Source organism: Cynocephalus volans, chromosome 9 (assembly GCF_027409185.1).
Source record: "Cynocephalus volans isolate mCynVol1 chromosome 9, mCynVol1.pri, whole genome shotgun sequence".
NCBI lineage: Eukaryota > Metazoa > Chordata > Mammalia > Dermoptera > Cynocephalidae > Cynocephalus > Cynocephalus volans.
In genome coordinates this window covers 64,139,003-64,151,183 of record NC_084468.1, presented here as the reverse complement: position 1 = coordinate 64,151,183, position 12,181 = coordinate 64,139,003, and the positions used below count along the sequence as shown (strand labels likewise).

General features: G+C 40.3%; 1 pseudogene; it reads right to left on the bottom strand.

Moving 5' to 3' along the window:
* Positions 1 to 9,375: 9,375 nt before the first annotated feature.
* Positions 9,376 to 9,444, bottom strand: LOC134386650 (U4 spliceosomal RNA; annotated as a pseudogene).
* Between the last annotated feature and the right edge of the window lie 2,737 nt (positions 9,445 to 12,181).

The following is a 12,181-nucleotide window of genomic DNA, read 5'->3' as shown; positions in this document are numbered from 1 at the left end:
CGGTCAGGGTGAGCTGTGTCTCACTGGAGCTTGGCAAGGGCTGACCAAGACTTTCTCCCTGACCAAACGTTAGTCAGGCTTCTCTGAGACCTCTTTTTGACTAGGCCTTTACCTTGGCACCCATCCTGTCTTTTGTCTGCCCAGCCCAGTCTTTGCAAAGAATCCTGCTGAGTCATTCCACATCGTTGATACTGATCAAGTTCCTCATCCCCCACCTTTGATGTGTAAGTCCTTGGCCTGCCTTCAGTAAGCATCCTGTGAAGTCATTCTTTAGCAAGAATCCCCCTACCCTTGATATCTCCTCTTAGTAATTTTCTGTCCAATGACTCCCTCACTTTGCTCTTGGCTATAAGTCCCCACTTGTCCTTGCTCTATTCAGAGTTGAGCCTGCTATCTCTGCCCTATTTCAAACTCTATTGAAATAGTCTTGAATAGAGTCTTCCTTACATTTTAACAAGTATCGGAATAATTTTTTCTTTAGCAGGACAGAGGAGGGCACACAGACCCAATGCACCCCACCTACCCACCAACTGGGGCTGGGATACTAGACAGGCTTCCCCCAAATTCAGATGTCACCTGAGAATAAGGAAGCAAGAAAATCTTGAACTGAAGAGAAATTAACCAAAAGAGCCAGGGTAATTAATCACAGGAATTAAGTTATCTTAAAATGTCACAATTAAATATTTCTGTTTGCAATGAAAATTGGGGCTGGTAAACCAAGTTCAGGAATAGAAAAATAAAGCAAGTTGTATGGCTTTGTATTCAGCTGTGTTACTTGAGAACCATATGTTTCTGAAAAATGTCACCTCTATGATAATTTAACTACTTTTGACCCCAGAAAAAATAGAATGTATCTTTTGCAGAGACTGATTACTGCCTATTAACAGAGATATTTACCTTATCACATGAACCCCTATGCTTCAAGGGGAATTAAGGGGGCTGTTCAAATTTAGTTATTTCTGGGAATCTTTCACTGTGAGCATTTCTCATTTTATAAAAAAAAATGAAGCATCTATAGCCTCAGGTATGCCTCTCCATTGCAAATTTGCATATACTCAATCAGTACCTTTTTTTTATTCTTAAAAAAATCCAATCCAAATGAATACCTGTGTTTATGAGCGCTCCAGCTAATAACAAGAAAGGTCTGTCACACTCAGTCTAGCTCTTTGTAAAATTTAGCAAGCTGGCGCTCATCAGGCAGTGGATGTCAGGGTGACAAATTGCTAAATCCAGAGCAGCTTCTCCCAGCAGTGAGCACTTTTCAGATCATTTTGCTTTTAAGTTTTTTTCCTTGTTTCTAATGGAAGAGAGAGGGAGGTAAAGATAGCAATGCACTTTTTCAGTTACTCAGTTATAAGTCAATAGCTTTTGCCAATGGAAAGTGATGCTATTCCCTTTACAGCTCCAGGTCTGGTGGATTTCTGAAAGGCCAGGGAGTTCACCAAGGAATTATGCATCACTTAGAAGGTGCAATTTTTTTCTTCCTTTTTTCCCTGAGGGATGATGGTAATATTTCAAAAAGTTAAGGAGTTAAATGATGTGTAGTAAACATATATTTATTACTATCTTTTGCAAATTGTGGAATGCCTGTTCATCAGACCTATTTTCTGGGATGGGAGCAATTTGTCAGTGCATATTTATAGTTACAAGAGCTCTTTCTTTGGAAAGAGGTCCCTTTGTACTAGAATGTGAAGAAAAAAATGGGATTTTAAACTAGGTGTATTTAAAAATAATCTGCTGAATCAACACGCTTGTAACAATGTGTCATCAACCATTCTTTCCCTCACTTTGTTCTCTCACATATGGGCACATGATCAAGGGAAACTCAAGGAATGTGCCTTCAACTGGAGATGAAAATTTAAGGGTGAGTACCCTTGCCCTTGTATAAGATCCAACTAAATATCTATAAAATCCCTTCTAAGTTTGAGACTCACTTACTCAGATAATTTAAGCTCCTAAATTTCCTTTGTCATTAATTCTCTGAACAGTTCAAGTGCTACCAGTTTAGGTTGTACATATTATCCAACTTCAAGGTTACCCTTTCACTTGTAGCTTTCTGGAATCGAATGGACTCTATTTCCCATATTTCATCTACCATAAAACCTGGAGGTGGTACTATGTTAAAGCAGTCCTAGCAAGTTAATACAGGGCATCTAAAATACCCATAGTAACCTCCTTTCTCTAAACTTTCTGTTACATGAGAAAAAATAAACAACTATCTATTTCACCATCATGGAGATGGTGTTGGAATTCTATCAATTTTCAGATATCATAACTCCTTTTAAACCATTACTTTTCATCCTTAAGGCAAAATTCTTCCTTCTCTTGAGGCTCCAACCATCAGGTTATATTACTTTCCTTGGTATATTCAAGTCTGCTCACTCCTGGTCTTTCTTTGCAGTCTCAATCTTTCCATGTCATCTCCTCACGTCATCATCACAGGTGATTTCAGGGTCCATGGTTTTTAATAAACTATGAACCTGGCTTCAAAGTTTCCTGATATCCTTAACTTCAATAGTTATCATCTAGACTGCAGCAGTCTATATCCATAGGCACATCATAATCTTATTGTTACGGTATACAACTGGTCCACCTCTGGAATTCTAAATTCCGTTGTCCTCTAACTCCTCTAAACTCAAACTATAACTGTTTTTGACTTCATTGAAATTCTTGATCCAACTATTTCATTACAGTTTTCATCCCCCTCATGACTTATTATTATTATTTTTTAATCTGGATCTTTTAGGATTGAATTTCACTATAAGGAAGATCAGTAAGTTAGTCTAAATAAATAGCTGTTTATTTTTCTCATATAACAGAACATTTAGAGGTAGGAGGTTACTATAGGTATTTTAGATGCTCTGTATTAACTTGCTAGGACTGCTGTAACAAAGTGCCACAGACTGAGTGACTTAAACAACAGAAATTTATTGTCTCACAGTTCTGGAGACTAGAAATCCGAGATTAAGGTGTTGGCAGGGTTGGTTCCTTCTGAGGTTGGTGAGAAAAAAGCTATTTCATGTCTTTCTCTTAGTTTCTAGTGGTTTTCTGGCAATCTTTGGCATTCCTTGGCTTATAAAATTATCTCCCATCTCTGCCTTTGTTTTCACACGGTGTTCTGTGTGTGTGTGTGTGTGTGTCTGCCTCCAAATTTCCCCTTTTTATAAGGAGACCTCAGATTGGATTAAGCGTCACCCTACAGATCTCATTTTTAACTCGATTATTTATGTGAAGTCCGTATCTTTAAATAAGCTCTTCTTCCGAGGTACTGGGGGTTAGGACTTCAATACTTGAATTTTGGGGGGACAAAACTCAGCCCGTAACATGTTCCATAATACCACCATGAGCCCAGGCATTTTCTCCCTTTCTCCTCTACCATCCTTAAGTGGTTGGCTTTGATTCTCATGCTTCTTACCTCATGTTTACCAGATACCTGTGCCACCTCTGACATTGTTCCGTGTTCTAGACTAGAAGTAGGAGGAAGCAAAAATGGGCCATACTATCCATGTCTGCTCCTTTTTATCAGGAAAGTAAAATCTGACTTCTGGTTTTATATCATTGGCCAGAACTATGTCACGAGATCACCTTCAGCGGAAATAAAACCTGGGAAATAAAATATTTAGCTTTTCACCTTCAACAGGAGAGGAAGACAAGGGGGCAGAAGGCTGCGAATGGGTGTTGAGTTGCCTACCTATATTGTCTACCACACCAGCTCCAGCCACCTTCTTACCGACCCTCTGCTAGCCTCCCCACATCTCTGCTGTGTCTACTTAGCTTACCCTCAACCTTGGATTATCCAATCATCTGCCTTCTCTGTTTTACAGCATCCAGGGCTGTTGAGAGCTCCTGGATGAAACCATACATCCTCTGAAATGGAACCCCTATTAAATCATAGTCTGCAACCAAAAGGGTCCCCAGTACTATTTAGAAATATTTCTACACATCTCTGATCAGCTCCCTCTTCTGTTTAATAGGGCAATTCCAAATTTCCATGGTTTTCTTCATGTACTGCCCCAGTACCCACTCTCTCCCACTAGAAAAATTGTGATTGTTAGTTGTGACTGGACTCAGTTCCCTTCCTTGGCCTCACTGGTCCCCACTTTCCTTCTAGCTCCCTTGTGTTTGTTCACACTTGATTCCCCAATGCAGGCTCTTCACCTCGTTTCCTCCTGCCTCCCCTGGGACCCTGCTACATGGATTATTCCCTCTCTTGTTCAGTTTTCACCCTTTTTCTCTCTACTACCTTCCTCTTTAGCTATAAACATGGCCAGGTCTCTTCGACCCACAAATAAACAAATAAATAAATCTTTTCTTCAATACATACATCGTTCTCCAGCTACACTCATCTTCACGATAAATTTCTGGGAAGAATGTCTTTTCTTGTCGTCTTCATCTCTTTACCTTTCATTCTTCAATTTGCTACAGTCAGCACCTTGCTAATCTCCTGAAATTGCTGTGGTAACTTGCAGTGACCTCCAAGGGGCCAAGCCCAACAAACTCCTTCGCTTCCCATCTTACTTGACTTCTTTGAGGCATTCAACTTCGAAATCTTCTAATCTTGTGGATTCTGAGATGCATCTCTCCTGGCTCTCTTCTCTTTCTCCTCTTCCTCTCCTCGACTGGCTTCTCTTCTGTTCCATGTTCCCCTGGGAGCTTCGGTCTTGACCTCTTTCTCTGTTCATTTTCCACTCCTTCGCTGGACATCAGCTCCCATGTTTTCAACAGGACTCAGATCTCTACCCACCTCTCCCCTAAATTCTGATTATCGTGTCAAACCACCTACTGGATGGTGGTTCTTAGTACTCCACAGGCATCTAAAACTTAATTTGTTCAAAAGTAAATTTATCATCTGCTTTTTTCCCTTTCTTTTCTACATCGGTAGAAATGAGTCCTACATCATCCTAGATACTATTCCCGTCACCGAATGATCGTCACGTTCTGAAGAGCTCTTCTAGTTGAATTTGCGTCATTTTTTTCTATTTCTCCTATTGGTTCAAATCACTACCTTTTGCCTGCTCTAAAGAAAGAGGCCCAACTGATGCCCCTACCTGCTGGTTTACTCCCATACAAGCCATCCTCCAATCCTCCATATCAGAGGTGTCACAATACCTATCAATTCATATTATACCCACGCTTGAAATAACCCCTAATAGCAGGGCACAGTCTGCAAGTTTGGGTTTGCTGTGAAGGCCCCACATAGCCAAGCCCCTGCCTCTCCTTCTCAGGCCTTATGGCTTACTGCCCCCCCCATCTCCACATGCTCTGTGCTCTACCTGTGAGCTACTTGCAGTGTTCCCTGAACATTCGATTTTGATACATGCCTTTGGTAGTATATCTCCTTGGCCAGAAATATCCTCTGTCATCATTTGAAGGTTATCTACTCATCCGAGGTGCTGCTTTTACAGAGATGTCCCCTACCCCTTCACCATTCTTCAGGAAGAAACGTCTGCTCGTTTGTGTTTCTTCCACATACTTACATCAAAGCTTCTTGACGCTTCACTACACTTTCCAATTTATATGTCTGTCTTTTCCTTCCAGACTAAAATGAGACTGAAGGCAGGAATTGAACTCTATGCACCTGTGTGTCTGCAGCACTACAAAGCCTGCTGTGCAGTTGTAGGAATGTTATAAATGAACTCCTGTTTAGTGGAGTGAAAAAAACAGTTTAAATCTCAAAGATGAGGCTCAGGTGTTGGCTCCAACATTTACTAGCTGTGTGATTTTGGGCACGTCGTTTAACTTTTTTGACTCCCAATTTTATTTTTATTATTTTTATTATTTATTTATTTATTTATTTTTTAAATTTTATTTTGTCGATATACATTGTTGACTCCCAATTATACATGAATATTTTTGAGCTCTTATCTTGTGATAACTTGTGCATTGAACCAGAGGGGTTACTGTCCTACCCATCTGTTGTGAACCCCAAGAGACGCAGTGTATGTGAAAGCACTCCGTAAGCTGTTCAAAAATTCATTCAAAAGTCAGCTGGTATTATTGCTGTGATTAATGCTTAGGTATTTTCAAACACTGATAAAATAAGAGCACTGCTGAGTAACTTTTGGGCAACAATGTACTTTTGCTACTAGTGGGACTAATGATGTGCATTTATTTTCATTAGCTGAGAAGTATTTGTAACTCAAGATTAATAAATAAAAAGGACTTGTTTTCTTTTTATGCCTGAGCAGGCAGGCTTATTCGATTAGTTTTCTGTCCGGAATACCAATTGTTTACCAGAGATGAGAAATGCCCCTGAAACACTAAATTACATTTAGATTCTCTTTTGAAAGTATGCAAAATTCTTCCTTCTACCTTCTTAAGTGCTTTGAGCAGACATACTTCATCAAAGCTGACTTGGAACAACTTTGATACTGGTCACGAGAGTGTGCATTTTTGTATTTTGTGTGGTGTTTTGTTTTTTATTTCTCAGGCCCAGGGCCACATAGTTAACACTCTGGCTTCTGTGCTGTAATCCTGTTTGAGTACGAGAAGCTGCTTCCCTGCAGTTTTAATGTTCTAAGGCATCATTTGCTCATGAGATCGTGATGTTCTCTCTTCATGCCCTTTTCTGCAATTAAAGGCAGAAACCATTTATTCTTGAATAATTTCTTGTGAGTGAGCTTGTGAGGTAGGTAGTACTTACCTGTGGTCTATTAATCTTCATTGCTCCTCCTGTTGGTGCTTCCTTCCTACCCTGCCCCACCGCACCCCCTCCCCGCACCACGCGCTCTGGATCCTTATCACCAGCAAAGCCTTTTCCAGGACAGGAGACAGTCAGTGTGAAGGTCATTGTAATGGGCTGAATTATTTTCCTCAAAACTCATATGTTGAAGCCCAAACCCCCAGTCCCTCAGAAAATGACTGTATGTGGAATAAAGTATTTAAAGAGATGATTAAATTAAAATGAGGCTGTTAGGGTGGGCCCTAATTGAATCTGACCGGTGTCCTGATAAGAAGAGGAAATGTGTAGAGATTTGCAAATGTGTAAAACCATGACATTCTTCTTATTATTTTTGTTTTTAAACATGCACATTATTTTGCATTAAAATATGTTATTTGTAATATGTAACAGATTTATAATTACTCTTTGCTGTTTTTTAATGAATTAATATTTATAATTTTTCTGTTTTAATATCTAAAAAAAAAAAAGAATAAGAGGGTATTTGGACACACGCAGAGACACCGGCGATGCACACTCAGCGGGAAGGCCATGTGAAGACAGTGCAGAGGAGGCTCATGTGCGAGCCAAGGAGAGAGGCCTCAGGAGGTAAACCGAGTCTGCCGACACCTTAATCTTGGACTTCCAGCCTCCAGGCCAGAGAGAAGATAAATTCCTGTTGAAGCTACTCAGTCTGTGATACTGTCATAGCAGCCCTAGCAAACTAACACAGTTATGAAGTAGGAAACATCTGGCCTCTTGGGTGACTGGAGAGTGGCTGGTGAGGAGGCTGGAGGAGAAGGTAAGGGTCAGGGGACATAGGCCCTTGCTGAACATTTTGAACAGTATATGAAGAGGAATGAGGAGTCACTGATGGGTTTAAATAAGGAACAGTTTAGATCAGATTTATGCTTTAAAGTGATCATGCAGGTTTTAGTAGATTGGATGCGGGGTGGGGGTGGGGTGGGACAAAAGTGAATGTGGGGAGACAAGCTGGGAGTTTGCTGCTGTCTTGGTGATGATTGTGGTTTGACCAGGGCTTGTTTATGAAGATAAACAAGTGTTTATGGAGATGGAGAAAAGTGGATGAATTTGAGAGGTGTCATGGAGGTAAATCACATATTAGTTATCTCCTTCTGCATAATGAATTAGTCCAAAACTTAGTGACTTAAAGCAATAAACTTTTATTATTGCATAGCTTCTGTGGGCCAGATGTTCATGAACAGCTTAGTTGGGTGGCTCTAGTTCAGGGTCTCTCCTGAGGTTGCAACCAAGATGGGGACTGGGGCTGCAGCATCTGCAACCTTGACTGGGGCTGGAGGATCCATTTCTAATCAGACTCATGTGGTCTCTGTCACGAGGCTTCAGGTCCTCGCCAATTGGCCAGAGGCTTTGGTTCCTTGCCTCTTGGACCAATCCATAAGCCAGCTTGAAGGATTTTACAGCATAGCACCTGACTTCCTTTAGAGCCAGGGATCTAAGAGAGGAATGATGCTTTAATGACCTGGTCACACACTGTTACTTCCACTGTTTTCTATTTTCCGGAAATGAGTCACAAAATCCAGTCCACATTCAGAAGCGGTGGTATTGGGTTCCATCTTTTGCAGGAAAGAGTGTGAAGAATTCGTGGATACATTTTAAAACTGCCACAGACAAGATGCTATTGCTGTAGCACAGACTAGAATCAGGGAGGCTTGAGACAGAACAGTGGCAGCAGGATACAAGTGGGGGAGGATACGCTAAATCTGATATATTTAGAAACTAGAATCACTGGAACTTGGTGATTAGATATTATAGATGAGGAAGAAGGAGGGAAATTAGAATGTATTTGGGTTTCTGTCTTGAGCAGTTGATTGAATTCTGGTGTCCTTAATGGAAATAGTCACTACAGAAAGAAGAGCAGGTCTGATTATGGAGTGTGAGGAAGGACATCATGTCTTTCTCTTGGGACTTGTTGACTTTTGCAGGGCCCATGGGACATGGCAGTGGAGCTGTCCAGCAGGTGTTTATTTATTTCAGTATGGCCTGGAGATTTATATTTGGAAAGTTGCCTCTATTCAAAGGGTCATAACACCTAAGAGTGGGTTTTTTTTTTTTGGTTGTTTTTTGTTTTTTCACCCAGGGGTTGCTTGGGGAGGAGGAAAAGCCATAGGCAGCATTTAAGGAATGACCAACGAAATAGGAGCCTAGGAAAGAGATAGAGAACAACTGTCAGAGAACTGGGAAAGTGCACAATCATGAAGACAAAGTGAAAAAAGAAAGTTTTGGGACAAAAATAGGGGTCTGTTCTTGAAAGACTCAATTGTTGAAATTCAGGCATCCAACGATTGTTTAAAATGGTGTTTTTTATGCATATGACTTTTCTCAGTGTCCCCAAAGTCACATTATGGAGATGGCTTTGTACCTGCCTTCATTCTTGGCTCTTAAAATCTGATTCTACGTGAATTCAGCATGGTCCCTCCTGACTCTGAGAAAGTCAATCAATGCTGTCTTCATCAAGCTGCATGAGGTCCTTATCCTCACCCTCATTCCTGACACTACTGGCTTAAGCTTTAGTCTTGCATTAGGATTTCAAGGATGTGGTATCTTAACTTAAACCAATGCAATAACAGCATTCCCCCTACAGCTGTTTCCTCACAACTTCATTTTAAAACTCTTCCCTTGGATGTGATAGCAATTGTGTTTGCAATTCCTGATTGGTTTTTAAAGACTTACAGAATCTTAATTAGCAATAATCGCGCCTCGGATAAACCTCATTGGCTACGATACTGCCACTGCGCAAAGCTAGACTTACAGAATCTTAGAGTTGGGAGCACCTTCGCGGATCATCTTCCTCCTGCCTTAAGAGCCCCTTTTTTGATATTCTTGCCGAAATGATTATTGAAGATGCTTGGAGACTTTCATAAGCTCATTGCATTTCAGGCAGCCGGCCCTTCCATTGTTCATTGAATCTTATGGTAATTTTTGAACATGGCCTGGCCTAGCCCACAGAGTGCCTTTGTTGGTGTTGAAAACGAGTGTTCCCTGTGGGAGTGTGCAAGACTTGGCAAGCTGGAGGCACCCACTTCAGAATTTGTTAGCATGATGACCCTTCTGGGCTGACTTGTACTGAGTGCAGGGCTTGCTGCACTGTTGGCATTTTTTCTTAAGTCCAACGCCTTAACCACTTGGCCATCCCAGTGCAGGCCACTGTTGGCATTTTTTCTGAAGGTGGCTTGAGCGGGGTAATGTGGCCCCACCTCACCATGTCAGCCAGCACCCATCTGTAGTGCACACTGCAGAGCTAGGAGCTCTGACTTCGAGTTTCATATCTCCTTATGGCTTTCACTCATTGATTTTAGTTCTGTGAACTACAGAGGAAGAGATAAATTCTGTTTCTTTTTTGTATAGCAATCATTTGGTATTTGAAGAGAGCGATTACACTGTTACATAAGTCTTCTCTGTAGGAAAACCTTCATTTTTAGTTGAAAGGTCATGATTTTGATACTCTACCATTATGTTCTCTTCTTTTCCAGATGGAGTCTAGTTTGTCCTCATTTCTCTGAATTGAGCAAAATACTCCAGATGTGTTCTGATTAGTGAGACAGAAGTTTTCTGTAACCTGATACTCACTGTATTTCTATGAATGTAAGGCGAAAAGAACATTCACTTTGTTTTATTCTGCCAGATGCATTACCCAGTTGTTTAATTGAAAACTTGAAGTCACTTAAAATACTTGGCTTAATGTACATCTGATTTAATTTTTGACTGTAGGTTCAGGACTTTTTCTTGATCCTTTTTTTTTTTTAACACCTCTTTTGCTTATAAGAAGGGTTTATTACTCAACAGATGTTAGTATCTTTACCCTCAGTGAACTGCCAATTCTTTGTTTATGTTTTCGTTATTCATATAGATGTTTTTGTAAGAGCGCTAATATTTGTGATAAACCCTTTTAATTGGCCTTTGCATATTTTAGACTAAAGTCTCAGTTCATTTTCATAATGGTGACACAAGTGTGAGGGACCCTTGCGTTTTTTCTTATTTACTTTTTATCTGTCTTTTGCTCAGGTAACACTAGTACGTTGAAGAGACACTCCATTGCATTTGGCTGGTGCCAGCGGTGGCCTCACCATGTTAGCTGTAGTGAAGCTTTCTGTGTGTCCCAAACATCTTGAGAACAACTCTTCCACATCTTTGGAAACTCCAAATGCATTAGAGTGTGGAGCATCCTCTCCTCAGAGACAGGAAATTGAGGCAAGGAAGCCTCCGCTAAGATCAGAGAAAATACTGATGACTGTCCAGAGTCAATGTGGAGAGGTATCTCATAGCAATTACTCATTCTAGCTACTGAATAGAAAAACCCCAAACACCTATTTAAAATATTTCTTTTTACCCCAGGACAGTTTGCCTCATTGTGAGCTAGTGAACAAGTACATGAGTTGGCATGAAATGTCTGACTGCTTCCGAGGAAACTGATACATCAGAAAAGATTCAGTTCTGAGGCCAGTGTGTGAAGACGATTTTAGGGAAATACAAAGCAAAACCAATTAATGGCCTTAAACCCCAGGTCCAATGAAAGACAATCTGGTCCTCCAATGTTCCTGTGCTTGACCTAATTTCTGACGCTCTTTTTTTGTTGTTTATTTGATAAGGCCCGATTTCTCTAGCCACCCTAAGGGAAAAACAGGGTGGCTAGGTATCGAAGGCTGAGTGGCTTCCTTCTTCCCTGCTCGGTCTGGGTCAGTTTGCTCTGTTTTAGACTGCCATCTGGTGGTCATGAAGGATCCACCACTGCCCCTGCAGTGACAAATTCTATAAAGGCAAAGGCTTGGCCATTTTGTGTTCAGCTCTTGCCAGTAAATACTCTGCAGCATGATTATTTATTCTTCTTTTCTGTTGTACATAAATTAGAATGGCTGTCTGAACTTGACCATACTTATCAAATTCTTTAAAAATATTTTAAACATTTTGACCTAGCACTTCCATTTTTATAAATGTATCTCAAAGAAACATGCAGACAGATTTATGTATACGCATGTTTCTCAAAGTGTTATTTATAACAGCAGATTTGGAACTACCTCAAATGCTCAAAAATAGGGATTGTTAAAATTAGAGTCTTTCATAACACTGTTCCCTCATGCTTTAGAAGAACATTTAATGATGTGGGAAAATGTTTGTGATATATCATGAAGTGAACAGGACCAATTAAAAAATAAGTAAAAATTCAGGATCTCAGGTTTGGTTTTATGTTTATTTTCCCTTTTCAAAGACATGGAATTGTTTTTGAATCAGAAAGAAAGATTAAAAAAAAAAAAAACAACCGTAAGTATTTTATGTGAATGGTTACCGGCATGGTAGAGTATTAGTACCAACTTTCTTCAAAGTAACAAGTCCTTTAAAATATCTCTCTTGAAACTTTGTCAAATAAATATACTCCTATAAAATACTGGTGCAAAAGGTTGTGAACAATTCCTTCACTGTTCTTGGGATCAGGAGTAATCAGAAAGCTTGAGCATGCAGCTGCCACTTCAGGTTTGCTAATGG